Genomic DNA, 15698 nt, shown 5'->3' on the forward strand with positions numbered 1-15698 from the left:
TAACCACCTGAAACAGTACCTGGTAAATAGTCTGACTCTCAATAAATATTTATTGGACACTGGTTAAATGACTAGATGTTCTATTTTTCTCACCCACATTTCAATCATTTCAGCAAATGTGAGTGCTTGCCCTGCTACGCAATAGGCGAAAAGTAGAATGAGGCAGAAGAATCAGAGACCCAGGTCACAAGCCCTGAGTAGCGTGCGACCTAGCAGAGCAGGGTGAAAAGAGGAGATAAAGCAAGTCTATGAATGTGGGATCTAGGGCAGAAAAGCAGCTGCCTGCCTGGGGAGGTCAGCCGGGATTCCGAAGAGCATAGGATGCTTGTTCTGGTCTTGTGAGGGACATACTGAGTGATGAATGAAATCTCACAGAATCAAGGAGGAACTGTTTCCTTTTTTTCTTCAGAAGTCATTCCTCATCGCTCTTTAGCCAGATTACATCCTACTGAAATTTTAATTGAGCTGTTTAGCTTTATTACTAATTACTACTGGGATTGACTTCGAGTGAACAATACGGATTACGGGCTGACAGTGTCTGTGCCCGATGCCAGGCGTTCATCACGGCATGAGACAGCCCAGCTCCTGCCTCGGGGCGTCCCACTCCAGCGTGTCTTCGGAGCGTGGAGCAGGGGCCTCTGCACCTGGCCTCTGGGCTGGGAAGACCCCCTCTCCAGAAGAAAAGCAGTTTGAAACTGAGACCCGATACATGTGACTAGAGACAAACGGGCAGAGATGGGAGGGGGTGGGAAGGAGGGAAGGACATTCCAGTAAGAGGGAAGAGAATGTGTGAAACCGCCCACTCCCAGAGGATCCAAAGACCAATTTCTCGGGAGCCTTTAAAATGAATGGCTTCACGAGCAAATGGAAACAGGTTTTCCTGTCACTCCTCCCCCACCTCACCTCGGATGCAGACTGCACCGACAGACAACAGGGAACACGGCTCCCAGGTTTCCGGTATTCTCCTCCCACTGACCCTGAAGCTGCAAGCCGCAGGTTTCTTGGAACTGCAATACTGTTTGAACTCCAGCTAAAACTGGACATGTGTTTTGAGTCACATCATGCAAGCATATTTATACCATCTGTTTGTGACACTTACAGGTGGACACGATGATTCATTACACATACAGCGTGCTAAAGATAGAAGCTTGGAAAATCCTGAGCTCTGGAGACTCATTGGGTATGGGTCAGTGTGCAGAAGGAAAAGGTAACGGGAATCTTTTCTTAGAGTTGGACAGCTTTTCAAATAAAATCCTTATCTTGATGAACATGCTTTTCAGACTATTTCATAAAATGGATTTGGCAGGTGAGGATAAGAATGAGGATGGAGAAAAGAGAGTGACAAAATAGACTCTACTATGACCAGTTACGGAAAATTTCCCTTTTCTGTGAGGCATGTGTATACATGGGTGCACAAGTGTTAAAGAATCAGAAGATATTTGCTAACTAGGGGGTCAGAAACAAGTCATCTCTGTGTTGGAAGCAATGATTCAGTTCTAAGACAATTCACTTCTTAAGTCATGTTTCTAAATGAGTTGGACTTTATATTTTGTGTTCCTTGTGTTCATACATGAGTAATTCCTTAGTGTTTTTTTTTTTTTTACATCATATTAGGACCCTTTGGTAACGATATACACAGACCTCAAAATCAAGCTACAAGACAGCCTTTTGCTTTCAGAAACTGTTTCCCTACCCGTAAATCAGGAATACTACCGCAGTAAGCTGAGGCTGGTAGCACTCCATTCTCTGTTTTAGCCATACGTGCGCGCTTTTAACAGCCTCATAAATAACGATAACTTTTAAAGTAATTGCAATAAGCGAGTATCTCAAAGCCAGGCAGCCTGATGGGGATCCTTCCTCCTGGGGTTGTAGAAACAGCCGAAAGAGCCAAGGACGAAAGAACTCACGGCTGTATTCAATTAGTTGAGAAACCATCAAAGTAAATAAGGCAATACCTTTAAGAACACACAAAAAGGAGGCAGTGAAGTGGAACAGATGAACAGAAAAAGGAGACGTCTGTTTTAGCTACCAAGTGACCCCAGAAGTGAAGAATAATTTCTTCTTCAGGACAAGTTTAGTGAAAGTCTCCTAGCAAGATGGCTTAGTGGAAACAATTTCTTTTCATGTCTGTAGGGAACTGATGAAGTCTGCAGGAAACACAGGCAGTTTAATTCCAAACAAAACACAGTGGGTCAGTTAGAGAGAGCAACTTTAGAAATCTTTTGTCCACTCCTAGAATACTAATGGCTTTGAAAAGTTCCCGTGGTCATGTGGTAAGCCATTTACATCTTAGGAAGATGGGGCATTCCAGAGGTAAGGCTCATTCACCCTGTGCCAGCTCGAGATGGCTTTCACAGAATTCTCAGCCTTCTTGAACTGACAGCTGATGATGTTCATCTCACAAAATTATTTATAGCCATAAAATGTTCAGTGACCATTTATCAAGTCTTGCTATGTGCCAGGATTTGTGTCAGGCTGAAGGAATACCTAGATACAGGAGGTCTCTGACTTTGAGTGTGAAAATGGCAGAAGTGTTGTTAGATTTTTATATAGTTATTGACATAAAATCATAGAAGTATGAGTATAGTGCTATAGAACCGCTCAAAGGACAACTCTATCTGGAAGAAGCACTATTTATAGGAGAGCAATTTCTGAAACATAAATCTCAATAAGAGGTTCAGTGACTACAGTGTTAGGTGTTCCCACAGCGACAGCACAGGTACCTGTGAAAGACATGACTGATCAATCATGGCACTTGTTCCCACAGAGTTGAGTTTTAGCTGCAGAATCCTTCTCAACACAGTTGATCACCACCAATAAGGAAAAGTTGGTATAAAATCTACTTGCTAATCTGGCTCTCTACCAAGGTAAGTAATCGTTATTAGTCTAGTTGTGACCAAGTCCAGACTGAGGCCATTCACTGCAGGACTTGCCCACAGATCAAGAGACAAGATGTTTGGGGCAAGGATGGTGACTTTATCCAGAAAGCCAGCAGACCCAGAAGATGGCAGACTAATGTCCTAAAGCACCATCTTAATTTAGGGTTGATTTCAAGCTTCTTTTATATTAGGGAACAGGGAGCAGGAGAGGGTTGAAGTCAGGAGGCAATGATTGACCTCTGGCATCTGGATGTCAGCAAGGGGCTGGGGAGGGTGGTGAGATTCCTTGTCCTTTGTTGATTCCAGTCATTTCCCTGATGTAGGTTTAGCCATGATATGCCTATAAAAGTTCTTGACAATCCAGGTGTCATTTTTGTACATACTTCTTCTGGGTAAAGTACTGGCTGTATCAGTGTTTAGGTCATGAGCAAAATTCCTTTTGATTATTAACCTATGTGCAGGGCTGCAGGGCTAAGCAGAAGCCTTTTAACCCCAAAATTAATGCAGCAAAGGAGACAGAGACTGTATGACGGCAGAGATGCCAAGCTTTTTCACTCTGTTACATAGTTTTAAGAACAAGTACCCACCTAACTTGCCCATTACTGAGGTTATCAGTTGGACAAATTATTTAAAGGGCAAAGGACCAGGAATCAGATGACCAAATTTTAACTAGATTTCTGATCATGTCTGAAGCTTCCTCCCTCCCTCCCTCCCTTCCTTCCTACAATATGCTTTGAGAGTTTATTAGGCATTAGATGCTATGCCGGAAATCCAAAAATTCTGTATCATGGTGAATCACTCAGAAATATAGGCAGCTTTGATATTGCCCATAAATTTTGTGAGTCTTTAGAAGGCAGCTTAAATCATCCTCTGAAAGTGATTAAATTGATTCATTGCAATAAAGCATTAAAGGTTAGTTCCCTAAATTCTAGGTTCTTTAAAACAGTTTTGAATATTCACCTTTATCAGTAGAAAATATTGAGGATTCACCTCCAATATAGGTATAATGTTAGTTTATAAATTACATGGAAGAATGACTAATAACAAATAATATATAATTTATTAAAAGACACTGACAATGGAACATTTAAACAAATAAAATAGAATAAACAGATGCTCTGGTATTTTTTTTTTGTTTTTGTATCTCGGTGTATTGTCTTAAGCATACCCCTGGGGTTCTTGTACCTCACATTGAGGATATATCTTCTATGGGATTTATGTGGGTTTCAAAAAACCTGTGGAAGAAAAATATGTACTATAAAATGAAATGTTTTCTTCTTCTGAAGCCAGGGTCTTATGAAATAATGGGCAACTTTTACTCTGCAAGGCCCAACAAGACTTCACTGGAAGTTAAAAAAAGCAACAAAAATTCCCCAAAGGAATGCAACACATTTTCTTGAGAGGTACTGTTTTTAATTAAGAGTTAGTAAATGAACTAGGCAGTAGAGCATGATGATTAAGCTCAATGTCTCTGGAGCCACATTTCCTGGATTCTACCACTTCCTAGTAAGGTGTCCTTGGACATGACACTTAGGCTTTTTGTGCCTCAGTTTCCTCATTTGTGAAAGGTAGAATGGTAGTATGTCTCTATAATAAGGTGGTTTTAGAACTAGATAATTCCCTGGCACATACTGTATGTGCTAGGGTTAGTCATTATTAACTCTCATAAAGATAGCATTAAAAAGGTAAGCTTTACTTTGCTTCATTTTTGAGCAAGTTGTTAAACTGCTGTACAACCATGAGGGGCCAAAGCAGTCTCCTTGAAGTGGGTTTAATCCGTAATCCACAGATTAGCAGATCAAAGCTGATTTACCCAGCTTCCCAAAGACATAGAGCAGGAAATAAAAAACAGATCCCATTTGTGCCATGCCCCATGGAGCTGTCACATCTGTAGGCTTCATTCTAACTTCCCTCCTCAAGGGGAGGGAATCTGCCCCAGGGCTCCTGTCCTCCCTCCCTCACCTGTCTGTGTCTGTGCGGCTTTATTGACATGACTCTCGAGGGAGAATTTTACAGGTGAATGTTGGCAGGAGCATGTTCCAGGGTGTGAAAGGCGCTGCCTGCCTTAAGGAGGAAACTGGAACAGTGTATGCATTTGTGTTGAGTCCTAAGTTAGTACTCAGTGGATTCACTAATTGGCTTTGCTAATTGAAACCATCTCTTTTTACTCTTGCTTAATTAAGAAGGAAGGAAGAAGAAATTGTTAAGTAACTATTAAGCCCTAGGTACTGTGCTAGATAATACATGCATTTTCATTCTCATTTAATCATTATAACACTTTAATGGGGGTGGGTATCACATCCCTATTTATACATGAGGAAACCGAGGAAGCATGAAATGCACTTGTCTTACTGCCTCTCACGAGACACTCAGCAAGGTGCTGAGCAGCCCTAGGAGGCAAGGTCCCTGGAGGAGTCATCCCACTGGCTATTCTCTGGAAGCATCTCCCTGGAAAGATGCACACCTTTGAGCTATCATGGACTCAAAACTGAAGCACAAACTGAAACCTAATGACAATAAAAAAAAAGCCCTTTTGATAAAGATTCTATCAAGTTAGTCCTTTCCTGTCCTTATAGTAGTATATTAACTAAATAACTCATTTTCATAGCAATCATGATTGAAGAGTATTACCCCAAAATATGGGAACTAGGAATCTAAGAAGGGAAATGGAATTCTGGTACTTTCCAGCCTTCATGGTTTTCTGGGTTCCCAGGTTAACTCTTTCCCATCCCTCCCTTGCAATTAATTGGAGTCACACTTGTTATAAAAATGTCTTTCAAAGAATTCCCAGTTTCAAAAAAATAAAAAAATCACTGTGTCCCACCATTCATTTTGAATTCAGTTGTTTGGGTTTTGAACTGAATTTTTCCATAGGATTCATGTTCTCCATTTAGCTACCAAAGACTCTCTGACCTATAATATAGCTGTTTACTTAGTATTCTACCAGTAAAATGTAAATAATCAACTTGAATAAGAAATATTTGTCTTTTGTAATTACTAAAACCATAATAAGCATGGTCATAATAACTAACCTTGTACTGGCTTAGTATTTAATATAATTTCATGAAAATCACTTTTTTATAAATGAGAAAACCTTCCCAAGACAGATTAAGTAATTAATCTAAAGATACATAATTAGGAAATTGTCAGGACTTGAACTCATTATATGGTATATATTTGATGTTCTGGTTGCCCAACCTTTCTGAATTTTGATTTAATGAAGTATTGGTATCAGAGGCAAGAGATTTAATTTTATTTCCAGTTCTGTTATAACATGCTTTGGGCAAGTCCTTTGACTTCCTGGGACTTAATTATGTCAGTAGTAAGTTGAACAGTTTGGACAATCGGTCTTTAAATTCCAGGCCAACTAAGTCCCTAATGATAAATTTCTTATCGTTTCTACAAGCAGCCCTTTACCACTGTTTCATGGCAACATTTTAGAAAGTTTCTTTTTCCCAGTCAATGAAAATATGTCTCCCAATAATTTACAATCTTCATGTCCTTCTCCATCCATCCACCCTTTCAGGAAGTATGTAATGTAGTAGAGCATTGGGAAATCCAAAGAGATTAAAATTAATAGCTGGAAAGGAAATGAGGTAATTAGAGTAAATTTTCTTTTTTATTAAATATAGTTATATTCAGATTCCAATAGGAACGTAGAGGAATCCTCCATGTCTGTCTGGGATATGTTAGTTACAGTATGTTAAGCTATCCTGAAGTAGAAATAAAGCCTGACCCCTCAGTGGCTTAACCCAAAGAAAGTTTATTTTCACCCGAGTAAAGTCCAAAGTGGTTTAATAATATTCCTAGGCAACTTTCCCCCAAAGAGATGAACCAGGAACCAGGCTGCTTCCAACTTACAGTTTTACCATGTTTGATCCTTCACTTTCAACTGTGTAGACAGAAATAGATTGATAATGGGAAATCATGCCTACAGATCTATGCCTAGGGATGTAAATCATCTATATCACCTCTGCCCACATTTCTCTGGCTAGAACTCAGTCACATTGTCCTTGCTATATGCAATGCTGACTGGGAAATGTATTCTTCCAGTATTTCCAGAAATCAAATTCCTTGGTGAACAATTTGTGTTATTTTTCCTGTAGGAACTCAGGGGAATTTACACAGCACAGTTGCAAATGAATTAAGACTTGTAAAATGAGCAGGAGTTTTACAGGTGCTAAATCCAATGGAGGTGCTTACGACAGCAAGGGTCCAGCCAGGGCCAAATATCTAGAAAGAGCATGACATGTCCAGAGGCCAGTGTTCATTACAGAAATATTTATTGGGTCCTTACTACATGTCCCTTCACTGAGTGCCTTAATTATTTTGGCAATGTTGTTTAAAGTGGATGTCTTAGTGAGACTTCCCTGCAAAATAATTCCTGAGACAAACTCATGAGTGAAGATAGTGTGTTGAGAAAGTGATCGGCCAAAGCAGCCAGGATGGACAAGGGAAAGTGGCACAGCAAGGGAAGTTAAGGCATCACAAGTCTGCATTGTCTAGGGGCAATGGTGCAGGCAGCTGCTGCTTGAGCAGGAGGGTCATGTTGGACAGCTTACAGAATGTGTCCTCTTAACTGCTCTAAAAGGATTTGAACTTGTGCACAAGAGATATCCAGTACCATCCATCTCACACCACTCAGGTCAACTTGCGCCTGCCGTTAATCCAATCCATCACAAAGTCCCCTTCAAAGTAGCATCCAGTTATTAAAAGTAGATTAGTGAAATTAGTTCCAGTCCCTGCTGGTGTAAGTGGTCCTGAGACATATAATTCAGATTCATTCTCTCACACCTGCACTGTCTGTTTCTGTCCCCGCTTTATTCATATATTGAGGCCCTAACCCCAAAGTGGCTGTACTGGGAAACAGGGTCTTTACAAAGTAATTCAGGGAGCACACACCAAGAAGGAAGCCATCTGCAAGCCAGGAAGAGAGACTTCATGAGGATCAAACCAAACTGGCCAGCACCTTGATCTTGGACTTCCCAGGTTCCAGAACTGTAAGAAATAAATTTCTGTTGCTTATGCTACCCAGTCTATGATATTTTGTCATGGCGGCCTGAGAAGATTAATACTTAATCCATTTAATATTTTCCCCTTCCTTACCCAGCACTTTGGCCGATCTAGCAGCTTTTCCTAGTGTTCTAAGTTGCTTACCTAGTGAGATGGCTTAGATCTTCAATCCTGACGGCTTGGGATTCATGCTCTTATCACGTCAGTATTGTTACATTTACCCAGTCACCCTTCTCACTGAGTCCAGAACTAGCAAGGCATTTTCAAGTAAATTCCCAGGCTATACTCCAACTTATAACAGCAACCTAGCTCTTCACTGCAATTGTGATCAGTTATCTGCACCGGCACTATAGTTGTTTCCTTGCTTGCTGGTCCACTGGCATGAAGAGTCCAGGGTGGCTAAATGGTGGTCCCAGCTTCAAAGAGTGTAACTCTTCCATTGGAGGTCAACTCTTCAGGAAAATAGGACCTCAAGTCTAGCAGAGCTAAAGCACAAATTTTGCAAGTGGGTCTCAGAGGTTGATAATAAGAGTGCCTAATTCTACATAAACTCTGTGGATTCTCGATCCATGTATTCTGCCTCATGGGGATCGAGCTCCATCTTTGACCATTGACTCTGGATTATCTCTTCTGAAGACAGTGCTGCCACCATGAGGGCAATATTACTGAGTGGACACGTTACTTGAGTTTTTAATAGGCTCCTCCACTACTCTATTAGGCCAGCTGCTCTTTGATGATTGGTTGTATAGTAAGTCAAGTAGATCTCATGATTATGATGATATTTCAGACATCCTATAAGCCTCCAAGCTATAGCACTAAAGGCAGAAAAAGCAAACCTATATACTTCCGGTAACTATTCCAGCAAGGACAAATCACCTCTCCCCAGATCTAGGGTACAAGAAGTTTGATGTGATCAACCAGCCACCAGGCAAGTGACTGGTTTCATTGAGAGAGGGTGCCATTATAAGCATTCAGCATTGATCTCTGTTGCTGACAGATTGGCATTTATTTAGTCACAGCAATACCCAAATCAGCCTTAGAGGAAGGCAACCTATGTTATTGAGTTAATGCATATGGACTCTTTATCTGTCCCCATGTCTACTTAATTCACAAGCCCACCGTGTCAGCACTGGGCAGCCAGAAGGTGAGGCTGGCTGTCATCCTCTCCAGGTATTATTGGGTGTCTTCTCTCTGGTTTACGCTCCCCTCATGATCTGTGTCTACCACCACAGGTCCATCCATATGGATCCTGTGCCGACTTCCTTTTTGCCCTGCTTATTTTACTCATTCTAAGTTCCTGAGCAACAGGCAAACTATTTTCTAATAGCCACAAATCCATACATACCCATAACTTAAGCCACTTATCCTTCCATACAAAGTGAGTGTTTTATTCACAACTCTTCCCACTGGGAGGATTTCCCCCAATAATCTCATTTAGGAATACCCATGGCTGGGTCTGTGGTATGGCAGCAGTCCTTTTAAATACTGTCAATATCATGTCCCAACACTGAAATACTCATTAACATGGCAGTACTCTGAATCTTTATGGAGTCCATTTCTCATCTTCTGGCTCTGGCTCACATGTCTCTTACAGGAATATTTATATTTCTGTGTACTTCATATTGTCAGGATCCAACTAAACAGAATTATCCAATACAGTGTGATATGAAGAGGAATCTTCATGAATAAAATATCTCTATGTCAATCAAATGCTCGAGCTACCATATAACCCAGCTTTCCCTCTGCCCATACCTGATCGCAATCTACCACGTGACAGGCTTAATAATCTCGATGCACTGCAAGCCAAAGATTATCAGCAGCCACTTCCTGCAAGTAATAAGAGTTTTACCTCTTTCTGAGTTATGAGTGATCCAGCTTTAAAATCCCATCACAGGGGGCTGTTTTATGCAAACACTCCTAGAACTACAGTCTTTCATATTTCTTTGAAGACAAAGCTTCAGTCAATGGCTTACATAAAGGTAATTTATTTGGTAAGTAATCTTATGGATCAAGAATTATGGCAAGAGGGAGTAAAAAAAAGGAAAAGAGGGAAAAATAAATATGAATTATTGAGTTTGCCACTGGTACAGGTGGCACGTGCTCAACACTTCATGACTTATAGTAGAAAGACATTTGCAAAATATATCCTGAACTTATTGGCCCAGGTTTCTATCCGTACATCCACACATCCACCATACATCAAAATGTCTCCATGTGTCTCCACATTTTGGGTTTGCTAAGCAAGATGATGAGAGGCTTCCTCAGAAAGTCCCATGTTTTAATAACAGATATGTCCCAGGGAATGAAGAACTATGTGGCTTGAAGACAAGGTAAAGCATTTTCAGAATTCACCTGAGTGAAAGCTAATCAAATTCTATAAAGAACTGGTCATGGTAACATGACCATAATTTAACTAAGAGGTGGCAGTTAAGAAGAGTTGACATGGTATATAAGAAATATTGGGTACAATATAATATGAAAAGGATTGAGCAAAATTGGCTTGACACTTATACAGAGTCCTGATTCTAAGGACACTTCTATGTAATGAAAATTCTTTCAGATTTCACCCTTGAGCAGATGTTATTGAAGGATTTGGAGCGCGGCAAAAATACGCTTACATCTGCATGTTAGAACAATAAAGAAAAGTTTGTAGGCAGTGTGAAAGATGCTGAAACTAGTGGTATAAAGGCCAAAAAATAAGATTTTTTCCATTAATAGGTGAGATATAATGATAGTCAAAATCTAGGCAGGAAGAATATAAAGGAAATAACCACTTGAAAGCTATTTTGGAGGAAGAGTCAGTGGGCTGGGTTTGGGTTGACCAAGCAGAATATAGGAGAGAGAAATCTAGGATTACTCTGAGGTGAGCAATTGGGTGACTCAGTTGTGCCAAACGTAAGTTTAAAACATATACTAGGAAAATGTTGGCTGGTGTAGGTGAAATGCTGGATATATAGACTTCAGTATGGGTATGTTTTGAAGAATAGGTTGAATGTATATATTCAAAAGAGAATTGGGAATATCAGTGTGCAGTGTGAGAGAGAGACCTGGGCTGGATAGAGACGGAATTAATAACATACAGGTGGTATGCTGAAAGAGGCAAAGACAATAGCCTCAGGAAGACTGCTCTTCAATCACTGGGTTCAGTTCATAGCAGCTGTAAGGGAAAAGGGAGAAGTTGAAACTGAAACAACATAAATCCGTGACCTAGAAAGGGTGACTTAGGATTCCTGAGATTATAGTTGTTGGGCTTTGTTTTTTCCCTTGATCCTATAGTTGGAATGTAGAATAGATGGCGGGCATCATTGCTATACTGGTATCTCATTTGGAGAAAACTATTTCCCTAGGGGTCAAAATAGTTCTCCTCATTTAGATTTCCATAAATGTCTATAATAGATAACCACTTATCTATACTAAATGCTTAATATATTAGGTATTTGAGCCTAGAGCTTCCCAAAAACAATGCTGCTTGTTGTGGATGGGTTACAGTTAGGTTAAACATATGTCTTGGTTTGTCCAGTAAAATTCCAATTTATTCCTAGTGCGCCAATCCCAGAGTTATTATTAGTATGCCCAATTTCACTCTCAAAAGTGTCCATATCTGCATTATAAATTATATAGTCTTGTTAGTTATAAATATGATGATACAATGATCTGCTCAAAGAGGCTGGCAGGTTTAGCATAGTTGAAAATCCTAAACTAGTTTCTTCTGACTTCATTCCTTTATTTCAATATTCTAGGTGGATAGTACATTCTGTGGGTGCTAAGATGTGAAAAAGGTGGAGAACTTGGGTAACTTGCTTGGTATTACTATCCCAGTTCTAGAGATAAGGGTATGAGTTAAGTGGCACAACCAAGATCAAACAAGAAAAAAGAGGATAAAAATTCCAGAACTTTCTAAATGATTCCTCACTGCTTTCCAAGCATCCTCCTATAAAAAGGACATCCAGTTAACACATTCTATGCTCAGGGATGCTAATCACATACTCATTCTGTCTATGGTGAAAAAATGTTGTGATGTGACATCAGAGAGTATTCACCTTTTAAGATTATATCAAAAAGAGAATTTATTTTGGAAACAATTGGGCCATTTGGGGTCCAACCGAGTATTTCAGAGGAGCATTAAAACAGTGAACTAGAGCCTGATTCAGAGTATAATTAATTCATCACACCATTTCCATTTATGTGGTCCTGACATTGAATCTTCAAGTCACATTGAAAGATAACTTTTTTGTCAAGCATAGTTTTACATTCATCTGTCATAGAAAATTTACAAAAAGTAGTTGAAAACATAATCTTATAAAGACTTAGACTTGTTAAAATAGGCTCTGTTAAAATTGATTTAGTATAGCTAAATACTTACCTATACATTTTAATTCCTAAAACTAGTTACAATATTCAACCTGAACGCATCTCCTTGGGCAAGCGAAACAAAATAAAAATGACCAAATGGGACTATATCATGCTAAAAAGCTTTTGTTCAGCAAAGGATACCATCAGTAGAACAAAAAGGCATCCTAGAGTATGGGAGAATATATTTGTAAATGACATATCTGACAAGGGTTTAACATCCAAAATATATAAAGAACTCACATGTCTCAGCACCCAAAAAGCAAATTATCCGATTAAAAAATGGGTGGAGGATATGAACAGACACTTCTCCAAAGGAGAAGTTCAGATGGCCAATAGGCATATGAAAAGATGCTCCACATCACTAATCATCTGAGAAATTCAGATTAAAACCACAATGAGATATCACCTCACACCAGTTAGGATGGCCAACATAGAAAAGTCTAGAAACAAGAAATATTGGCGAGGATGCGGATAAAGGGGAACCCTCCTACACAGCGGGTGGGAATGTAAATTAGTTCAATCATTGCGGAAAGCAGTATGGAGGTTCCTCAAAAAACTCAAAATAGAAATACCATCTCCTAGGAATTTACCCTAAGAATGTAGGAGCCCAGTTTGAAAAAGACAAATACACCCCTATGTTTATCGCCATACTATTTACAATAGCCAAGAAATGGAAGCAACCTAAGTGTCCATCAGTAGATGAATGGATAAAGAAGATGTGGTACATATACACAAAGGAATATTATTCAGCCATAAGAAGAAAACAAATCCTACCATTTGGAACAACATGGATGGAACTAGAGGGTATTATGCTCAGTGAAATAAGCCAGGCAGAGAAAGACAAGTACCAAATGATTTCACTCATCTGTGGAGCATAAGAACAAAGCAAAACTGAAGGAACAAAACAGCAGCCAACTCACAGAACCCAAGAATGGACTAGCAGTTGCCAAAGGGAAAGGGACTGGGGAGGATGGGTGGAAATGGAGGGATAAGAGGAATAAGGGGTATTATGATTAGTGCACATATGTGGGGGTGGGGCACGGGTAAGGAAGTATAGCACAGAGAAGACAAGTAGTGACTCTATAGCATCTTATTATGCTGATGGACAGTGAGTGTAATAAGGTATGTGGTGGGGACTTGATAATGTTGCTCATGTGATTGTATATTAATGATACCAAAAAAAAAGTAGTAGGCTTCTGATGGCTTACATCTAATGATCTATTACTATTATTTTAAATGATTTTTCTATTAAATTAATGAAATTTATCCATATAAGTACTGAGTTTTATAATTCTTACAATAAAAATGATACACATGCACATTTATGAAACTGCATCACATATATAATGGAGTATTGATATTTAAGAAGTGGGACTTTAAACTAACTAGGTGATTTTTTTTTCCCAAGACTCCAATAAAATATTAGCCCTGTTTCATTATTCACTGACCCTTGGTTTGTAAGATGGAGTAATAGAACTAAGATCATGTTTGTGAATAGGAAAAAAAATGTGAAATGTAAGTGATTGGCAAAATTGGATATGGTTTTGTTTTTTGCCTCTGCCAAAACCAACTGACATTTCAGTATCATAAATTGTATATCAGGAACTTTAAGATGATACAGGAGTTGTAGGTTATTATGTTTCCATTTTTAAAAACTATAAGTGGAGAGGACAAAAGAAAGTTGGCAGAGTAGGAAGGCAAGGCAGATACCTCCTTCCACACAGACACCAAGGAAGTGCCTGCAGCAAATACAGCTAAACCTGCAAGTGACCTGAAGACTGCAGAACAGACCACCTACACCTGCAGAAGAAAAGACAACACAGAAAAGGGTAATGTAGCAAGGCCACAACTTTAGGGGACCGAAGCCCTTCCCCCAGCTCAGCACATAGGCAGGAGGAAGAGGAATGGAGTAGGGAGGGGATAGGTGCCCAGGAACTCTGCACACTTGGCCCTGGCCATTTGCTCTTGGAACATAAGTCCACCCTGCACTGGCTCTGGAGATTAGCAGGGCTGGACACCAGGGACACTCTGGGAGGCTGGGACTCTAGCCGCTTGTGGAGAATAGGCATACCCTGCCAGTCCTGCTGAGACTCAGAACAGAGGTGGTAGTTTGAAAGACTTGCAAGCAGTGGAAGGGGTACCACAGGGTCAAGGGTTGGATGGAGCTCTCTCCACAAGAGAAAGTACAGGTGGACACACTTCCCCAGCCCTCCCTCGGCCCAACAGTTTGGGCACTCTTAGGAGCTCTAGACTCTTCATCCCCCTCACTGGTGGCTCAGCCCCAGTGCTAGCCCACTTGGCCCAGCAGCATTAGACTTTGCTGCCTGGCAGGCAGAGGGAGGCTTTCCCAGATTTTTTGGCCCTGTCTTAGCTAACTACAGAGACACCTGTAAGAGCCAATTCTGAGAGCTCCTTCCTCCCTGCAGGTGGCCACGCCCATGCTGCGTGCCTCACACTGCCAAGGGATGCCTACACAACTTGCTGCCTCAGTGCACCCTGCCACAGAGTGACACATTGTGCCCACCCTGCCCCAGAGCTGTGCAATGGCCTGACCTTGCTGCAGGGTATCTGTGCCATTGCTTCAGTGCTGCAGGGCAGTCAGAAGGAGGCTTTCCCAGCTTTCTCAGCCCTGTCTGAGCCCAACTGGGGAGACACCTTCAGTAGCCAACTCTGAGAGCTCCTTCCTCCATGCAGGTGGCCAAGCCCATGCTGCACACCTGGCCACTGCCAAGGGGCACCTTCACAACTTGCTGCCTCACTGTGCCCTGCCACAGAGAGACTCATGGTACCCACCCTGCTTCAGAGCTGTACAATGGCCCACTCTTGCTGGAGGGAATCCCTGCCATCACTGCATTACTGCAGGACAGGCAGATGGTGGCCCGACCCACAATGATCCCAGCAGAAGCCACTGCTTTGATCACCAAGGGCCAGCTGAGGCAAACTGCCAGCTGCAGTGGACTGTGACCACTGCCAGCAGAGAGAAAGGCAGTCCCACCCATTGCCCACCAACAGCAAATGGGCTCCACTGTAAGGGAGAACCAGGCACTAGACAGTAAAGAGTCTTGAGCTTTTGGGCACTACAGGGTACCTTCTTCATAAAGGCATTACTCTCTAGACCAGGAAGCATAGCAGATCCATCTAATACAAAGGAAGAAACACAGAAATCCTGATAAAATGAAGAGGTAGAGGAATTTGTTCCAAACCAAAGTACATGATAAGACACCAGAAAGAGGGCTAATGAGATGGAGATTATTAATCTTCTTGATGAAGTTTTCAAAGTAAAAGTCATAAATGTGATCATGAATCTGCAGGAAAGTATTAAAGATCTCAGGGAGGACTTCAAAAAAGAGATACAAGAGCTGAGAAAGAGCCACTGGGAAATGTAGAATACAGCAACTGAAATGAAACATACAATGGACGGAATGAAATTAGATTGCTGCCAGTAGAGGAGAC

The sequence above is a fragment of the Manis pentadactyla genome, chromosome 3 (genome assembly GCF_030020395.1).
Source record: "Manis pentadactyla isolate mManPen7 chromosome 3, mManPen7.hap1, whole genome shotgun sequence".
Classification (NCBI taxonomy): domain Eukaryota; kingdom Metazoa; phylum Chordata; class Mammalia; order Pholidota; family Manidae; genus Manis; species Manis pentadactyla.